This window comes from Cryptomeria japonica, chromosome 4 (assembly GCF_030272615.1).
Source record: "Cryptomeria japonica chromosome 4, Sugi_1.0, whole genome shotgun sequence".
Lineage (NCBI taxonomy): Eukaryota > Viridiplantae > Streptophyta > Pinopsida > Cupressales > Cupressaceae > Cryptomeria > Cryptomeria japonica.
Window position 1 is genome coordinate 450,582,799 of NC_081408.1, and position 9,017 is coordinate 450,591,815.

A 9,017-nucleotide genomic window follows, 5' to 3' on the forward strand; every position below is an offset into this window, starting at 1 on the left:
GAATTACAAACCGAGATTAAGAAAATGAAAGACAAAGACAAATCTCCTATGAAATATTCCTTGGATACGATTTGCCCATTTCCATTCGACAAGAGTCTTTACATGCCTCTGTTTCCTTCCATAACATAAATTCCTAAGTTCGATAAATATGATGGCAACTCGGATCCCAAGGACCATGTCTGAGAATTTTGTGCCCTATTTATGGAGTTCATGCATGAACAAACTTATCTCATGCGCCTCTTTCCAAGAAGTTTAGGAGGACAAGCTATGGAATGGTTTTCAAGCCTGCCTGTAGGAATTAAATCTTTTGAAGAACTGGTTGAATTGTTTTTAAAACAATACTCCTATAACTTTCGCCATCCGGTCACAATGATCGATCTTTGTAATACTAAATAGAAGACAGGAGAACCTTTCCTTACTTTCCTTCGGCATTGGAGAAAGAGATTCTCTAGGTATTCACGACCCATTCTCGATTATGAGAAAATGGACATCTTTGTCAATAATATGATTCCTGAGTTGAAATATAATATCCAAATGCAAGTATACCCTTCATTCAACAAAATGGTGGATAGTTCTCTCAAGATGGAAGAGGTGCTTGTAAGGAAAGGAGATATATCACTTTATAAAGAAACATATCAAGGCTCTAGTTCCAAAGAAAAGAACAAATACTGGAAGTACGACAAAGATAATAACAAAAATGTTGTTAATGATGGAGTGGTTGATAATGTCAAACCAAAATCAAAACCTGTAGTATTCAACCTGACTAGCGGAACACACACCCTCAAAGTAGTTGAAAGCGCTACATAAAACCCACCTAAGAAATCAAAAGAGTTGATTAAAGAGAAACCTTGGGTTTCAAAACCTAAGCATGATTTTACTCCTCTGGGTGAATCCTATGAGTCAATTTTTAAAACTATTGGAAAATGAACTGGTCACATTGCTTGACAACTCTAAGCCATACGATTCTGAGGTCAAACCTAAATGGTGGAGGGAAAACAAGTAGTGTGAATATCATCGAAACAAGGGTCATACAACAAATAACTGCATGAAACTTAAACACGAGATTCAAGACCTCATCGATGCTGGCAAAATTGTTGTTGCAAACCATACAACTAATGTTGATCATAAAGCCTTCCAAGATCCTTTACCTTCTTATGAGTAGGGTGATTCCTTTGTTAGGATTCCCAAAGATACTAAGAGGGGGGGGGGGGTGAATCACTATCTAACTGGTTTATTGATTTTCTTAGGTTATTAAATGAAAAGCATTCCAAAACTGTGTATTGGTAAACCAAAATTAATGCAGTAAATAAACAACAACCACAACATGAAAGACACACCATAACACAATATTTTTAATGAGGAAACCCGGTGTGGGAAAAACCTTGGTGGGATTTGTGACCCACAATATTCACTTACTGGCCAATAAGAGAATATTACTATTACAATAGGGCCTGCACATGCAGGAAGGCCAACTGCCTAAAGCTCACTGCTTATATACAAAAGAGAAGTCTCATTGACTTACAAAAGTGGATTATGAAAATCCAATGTCATGTACTGCTACAAAAGGGCATTTGCTATGCTAGATCCAGTACCGGTTTAAGCTCTGTAACTTCCAAAAACCTTATTCCAAACTCTGCCTTAATATTCGCACATAATATCCATCATATATCCTATCTACAAATGTTCTCTAAGATCTCATACTTATATATGAGCCTTATTACAATATGCCTTGTTGGCTTTCAAAAAGATATTACAATTAATTACATTTTGCAATAAATAAAATCATGTTGGCTAAGGTGCCGATAATCAATCTTTTTGATGCCGGTGTAGAGTCTGCCAGTGCTGGTGCCGATGCTGGCCGATATCAGGTTGCCATAAATGACAATACCTTCAATCACCTACAATTTCTCATTGGAGTGTGCATTTGCCAACATCCTCAAAATCCAAGGGAGGTGCCAAAGTCAATTACACCTATGCCAACAATGACAATGCAATCAACATGATCGAATCTTCCCAATTTGAATATTGCAACGTGATCATAGTCAAAGATGAACAAAATAAAACACAAACTGCAAATGCCGTAACCCGCGCTCAAAAGAAGGCTACTCTCAAAGGAGCTAGCTCTTTCTCTCCTAATCAAACATCATCAAATCCATTGACAACGTCAAACCTACCAACATCTTCAAACAAATAGCCAGATATGATCACGCCTAAATCCAAACAACTGGCTTCATCATCTTCTTTTGGTTATAACATTGTTGAACAATTAAAGCGAACTACCGCTCAAATCTCCATTCTTGAACTACTTAAAATCTCTTCTGCTCATAAAGAGATTCTGGACAAAGCTTTACTCGCCACTAATGTCCCTAAAGACTTAGATTTGGGTCGGTTTCAATCTATGGTGGGTCACCTGACTTCATCCGCATAACCAGCCATTGCAGCTTGAAGCTATGATCCATAAGCACCGAGTCAAGCATGTTTTGATAGATGGAGGTGCTAGGTTGAATATTTGTACCTACAATTTACTAATACAGTTGGGATTTTTTGATAATGTCATTGATCCAACAAAGAAAATAACAATCAAAGCTTATGATGAAGAAGAAAGAACATCTAAGGGTCTTGTACTACTGCCGATCAGGGTGGTACCTGTAGAACGAGATGTTATTTGTCAGGTGCTTGATCTTCCTCTCTCCTACAACATCTTGTTAGGTAGACCATGGATTCATAAAATGTAAGCAGTGTCGTCTACTTATCATCAATGTTCAAAATTTCCCTACAACGGGGTTCAAGTCAGAGTTTTTGTGGATACAACCTATACCTGTAATGCTTTAAAGAAGTGTGTTGATACCCTTGTTCCTCATAATAGAGCAACCTCTGCAGCTGAAAGTTCAGAAACTTTGATGAAAGACTTAGAACAGATATTGAAAATCACAGGTACTGACATGGATGGATACAAGATGGAACTTGTACTCTCATTGATGTCTCTTCCACCATCACCAAGACAGTCTGGGAAACCATCAAAGGCTATGAAGCCACAAACTTCAAATACAAACGTCATCTATGATGGTATTTTTATATAGTGCTCTACTTCCCTTGTAGATGAAATAGAAGAGGCGATAGTTCCCAAATGGCTTTTCAAAGAAGAGAGCAAAAATAGAGAAGGGAAACACAGTGATATTTCCCCTACCCAATATGGTGCAAGTTATAAGATGATTCAACGTATGGGATATTTAGGTACCGATCCTTTGGGAAAGCACCAAGATGAAATCATTGAACCTATCAAGTTATAAAGTAAGTCTACAAATGATAAAACTGGACTCGACAATAAAAAAGAACTGGTAATCAAGAGAGAAGAAGCAACTTGTAATCAAGTTCCAACTGTATCAGTAGTAAAACTACAAGAAGTAGATGTTCCAGAAGAAATGAGAGAAGAAGTGGAAGGAATCAAAAACCTGTTTGCACCACTAAATATTCCTATCACATATATGGGAAGAATACAAGTAGAGGATTTAGAAACAGACTTGAATGAGTATGAATGGGGTCTAGAGCCTCTCTCAGATACATCTACTAAAGAAACTCCTGAAGAACCTAATGATATCATAGAAGAAGCACAAGAGATAATATGCTTAAAGCTGCAAAAGGAAATAGAAGAAATCAAACTAAAAAGACAAGAAGATTATGAACAACAACTGAAAGATGGAAAAGCACAGGAAATTTCTTCACCTACTATATCTCCCTCTAATGCGATAGAGCAAATCAAGTTTGGGACTACAAATGAATAAGTGGAGGCTACAGAAGCAGGACTGATCATCAGTCCTGAGGAAGCTGAGTGGGAAAGACGACAAAGACTAACATAGTCATCAAGGTTATGTCAACATGTATGTCAACTACAAGTGATCATTGAACCAAATCATGAAGGAACTTGCAACATAAAACATGTTGATATTGATACTATACATGCTTTCACTAAGCCACTTGAAGAGGAGTTAGAGGATTCATCTTTTGACTCTGATCACTCTGAAATAAGATCTATTTATGACATTACCTATTCAACACCAAACTATGACTACTTCGTCATGAATGTCGAAACTTTGTCTGAAAATCCTGTTACTATAGAACCACAATATGTAGTCCAGTCAGAAGTAGAAGACGGTGCTAGTGATAGGTCTGTTGGGTTAGGTTCCCTAAATGCTAACATGAACTTTGATAATCGTGTTCTAACTCTTCCTGGTCTCTGTCCGCTTACGCAAGGTAGTCTTCTAGAACTCAACCTGTCGGTCCGAGGTTGTGATAACAATACCGTGAATTCCCTTGAACCTGTTAAATCTTTATCCCTGGTACATCCTGAGCTTATTGAATGTACTCTCCAAGATCAACCTTTGAATATCCCTACCTTTGCCAATGACTATACATTAGCGTTTTATCTTAATGCAGTTGAACAAATGGGCTCTTCCACAAGTGAACAAAGTGAGAACATGACAACAACAGATGTCAAGTATCTTAGTCTCAAAAATCAAAAAAGAAAATAAGTGTTCTGATGGCGAAAACCACATTGTGGTGGTGTCAGAATAAAAAAATAGTAAAAACAAAGGATGTACGTAACAGTGAAAACCTCTCCGAGGTGCCTAAAGGTGAGATACTTGATATTTTGCCTAATCAGTTTCAAGAGCGATCATCAGTGCTGATTGAACTTACACAACCAGTGAATATTGGAACTAAAGAAACTCAACATATCATACATGTAGCTCAATCCTTATCAATAGAAGAACTGAAAGAATTTGTTGATTTATTCACAGAGAAAAAGATCAATTTTGCATGGACATATGCTGATATGCTGGGTCTGGATCTTGACCTCATAATGCATCATCTTTCTATCGCTCCTGAAGTTAAACTTGTTAAGCAAAAACTCCGAAAAATGCATCCTCATGTTGCATTACTTGTTAAGATTGAGTTAGAAAAATTACTGAAAGCTGGATTCATCAGAGCAATTGATTACGATAAGTGGATATGTAATATTGTACCTATTTCCAAACCCGACAAATCAATACATGTTTGCACATATTTCAAAGATTTAAACAAAGCTTGTCCAAAAGATGATTTTCCACTGCCCAACATAGACATGATAGTGGACATGACTGCTGGTTATGAAATGTACTCTCTAATGGATGGTTTTTCCGGATACAATCAGATTAAAATTGCACCTAAGGATCAAGAGAAAACAATGTTCACCTATGCATGGGGAACTTTATGCTGGAATGTAATGCCCTTCAACTTAAATAATGGAGGCGCCACTTATCAAAGCATCGTAACAACAATTTTTCATGATATGATGCACAAAAACATGGAGGACTATATCAATGATACTCTACTCAAATATATGAAAAGATCAACACATCTACCAGAACTGGGTCCAATCTTAGACAAGATGGAAAAATTTAAACTCAGATTAAATCCCAAGAAATGTGCATTTGGAGTCACGTCTGGCAAGCTCCTAGGATACATTGTTTCAGTGAAAGGAATTGAAGTGGAACTAGAAAAAGTTAAGGCTATCATGGACATGCCACCTCGAAAGAACGTCAGTCAAATGAGGACTTTACAAGGGCGGCTCCAATCCATAAGACATTTCATCTCTCTACTTGTAAATAAAACTCAACCATTCACAAAAGCTTTATGGAAAGGAGTTACCTACAACTAGGATGAAGACTGTGAACAACATCTAAAGAAAATCAAGGAATATCTTTCTAATCCACCTATCTTAATGCCACTGATTCAAAACAAACCCTTTACACTCTACATATCAGTTACTGATACCTCACTGGGGGCACTCTTGGCTTAACATGATGAGAACAAAAAAGAAAGAGATATATTATATCAGCCGGACATTGGTGTCCTATGAGATGAACTATACTATTATTGAGAAAGCTAGTCTGGCATTGGTCCTCGCATCACAAAAATTAAGACATTACATGCTAGCACACTCTATCAAATTGGTGGCTAAGATAGATCTGCTCAAATATCTTCTCAACAAGGCAACACTTACATGGAGATTGGCTATGTGGGTTATGATTCTTACAAAATTTGACATTGAATATATAGAACACAAAACTATCAAAGGACAAGTCATTGCAGATCAACTTGCCGATGCTCCGCTTAAAGACAATCAACCTTTGCACATCGAATTTCTGGATGAATCCATGATTCCATCATGCACCTTACTCAACGATCTTGGAAAATGTTCTTTGATGGGTCTTTTACTCAACAAGGTTCTGGTGCTGGAATTATTTTTATCACTCCTCAAAGATACTCAATCCCAAAGGCTTACAAGATCCTCTTTCCTTGTATAAACAATATTGCAGAATATGAAGCCTTGGTAAATGGAATCAAGCTAGCTATTGAATGGAAAGTGGGTGAGTTATACATCTATGGTGACTCTCAGCTAATAATCAACTAGGTCAATGATATATATTAAACTCGGGATGAAAAACTGACTCCCTACAAAAGAATGGTTGATGAATTTAAGAAATACTTTACTTTTGTATCATTTCAACAGATTCCCAGATCAACAAACAGAGCAGCAGATGCTATGGCTACATTGACATCTATACCACAACTACAAGAATTTGAGTATCGCTATGAATTCTTGGTGGAAGAGCTTCATTATACTGCTTATGATTCCCCTTGGTCTCAGATGGTCTGTTCTATTATTGGACATGACTCATCTCTCTATAGTCATATCTGTTTATGGTAAAAATGGAAACAACAATATTGAAAGACTAAATGAATTCAACCACAAAACCCTATCCTAACAACAACAAAGATCCACCATAACATATGAAGATTACCTAAGACAATGCAAATCAAATAAAATCACAAAGATTATACCATCACATGTCCAATAGGGTTTGGATCTCCACTCTTCCTATCTCCATTGATCTTGCTTGATATATTTTCTCTCATGTTTTATGTGTGCACAAGAGCTCAACAAAGAACGGAAATATGGTTGCAAGTAGACTTGATCGCACATGAAAGTTCGAATGCTAGAATGCTTGAATGCTTGATTAGCTGATTGAATTATTAGGGTTGATAATGAAGGAAGCATCTCCTTATATAGAAGACACTATAAGAAATGGAGGGATAAGATTGAGAGGTGTAAAAGATAAATGGTCGGCTAGGATTAGAGGGTAGGTAGAGAAAATAAGAAAATAATGAGAGGGTGGGTAGAGTAGGAATTAAGAGATGAATGGCATGTGTCATGGGTAGAAAAGGTTAATGAAAATTAAATAAATAAAGATTCATTTAATTAATAGAAGAAGTGTGATCAATTAAATAAATAAGATATTTATTTAATTTAGGAAAAGGGTAATTTAAATAAATAAATGTATTTATTTAAATAAGAAATAAGGCTAGAAGAGGATAAATGAATGAATTAAATAAATAAAGATTTATTTAATTAATAGAAGAATTAGGCTAAAATAACTAAATAAATAAAATATTTATTTAATTAGAAAGGACAATTTTAGGTGTCTACAATATCTACTTTTACTTACGTGACCAAATTATCCTTGATAACCTTACTCGTAATGAGAAAAGAAACCTAATCCGAAACGTTTCACGGTATGCTATCATTGCTAACGATTTGTATAGGCGAGGTTTGGATAGTACTTTTCTTAGGTGTCTAGAACCTGAAGAGTCCCAACATGCATTATCTGAAGTTCATGAAGGTATTTGTGGATCTCACTCAAACAGTCTCACTTTAGCTCGAAAACTACTAAGGACTGGCTACTATTGGCCAGATATGGAAAAAGATGCTATTAAATTTGCTAAAACTTGTGAGAAATGTCAGCTACATGGGCATCTCATACATGCTCCAGCCAGAGAGCTAATACCTTTTATCACACATTGACCTTTTCAGCAATGGGCGTTTGATCTCATCGACCAAATCTATCCTGCATCCTCTAATGGAAACAAGTTTATCATAACTGCTACTGAATACTTCACCAAGAGGGTTGAAGTGGTTCCGCTAATCAAAGCAACCAGAAAGCAGGTAGCTACGTTTATCCTTAACTATATCATCTGCCGGTATGGAATACTTTCTTTGATTGTGATTGACAATGGAGGACAATTCAAAAACAAGGATCTAGATGAGCTCTGTGAAAATTTTAAAATCAAACAACATTGGTTTTCTATATATTACCCTCAAGGTAATGGCCATGCTGAAGCTTCTAACAAATATCTGCTGACTATCTTACACAGAACGATCAACAAATCTGGAAAGGATTGGCATTTGTAGCTCAATTCGGCACTATGGGCTTATCAAACAAGCATCAAAACACCTACAAGAGCTACACCTTTTGCTTTAGTATATGGGGTTGAAGTAGTCTTTCCTATAGAGGTGTAAATCCCTTCTTTGAGAGTTTTTCTGCAAGGTCTGGTCACTGATGAAGATCACATAATATCTAGATTGCAAGAAATCGAATTGCTAGATGAACATTGGCAAGTGGCGTTTGATCATCTATGAGCTTATTAGAAGAGAATGTCTAGAGGTTATAACAAGAAAGTTCGACACAAAGAATTTCAAATTGGTGACCTTGTTTTAAGAGAGAATCCTAAAAATCAACAGTTTCGGGAACAAAAGGGGAAGTTTGAACCCAATTGTTTGGGTCCCTACATCGTTACTACAACCTTTGGCTCTGGCACTTATCAACTCTCAACATCGGAAGGAGAACAATTCCGTGAACCGATCAACACCATCCACTTGAAGAAATTCTACACCTAGCATTCTATGCTCCAACAATCTGTACAACTACAAAGTCCTGAAGAAATTCTAAAAATCAGAAAAAGTCCTGAAGAAAAGAGAAAAAAAAAGAGAAAAAGAAAAGAAGAAAAAAATCAAAATATAAAATAAAAATGCCTTGGTGAAAACTTGGCATATAGGCACCTTTGTAGTAAAAAAAGAAAGAATCTTTGTGAAGAAGGTGAAAACCTGGTAAAAAGGGGCCTCTTGTACTCAAGCGCTC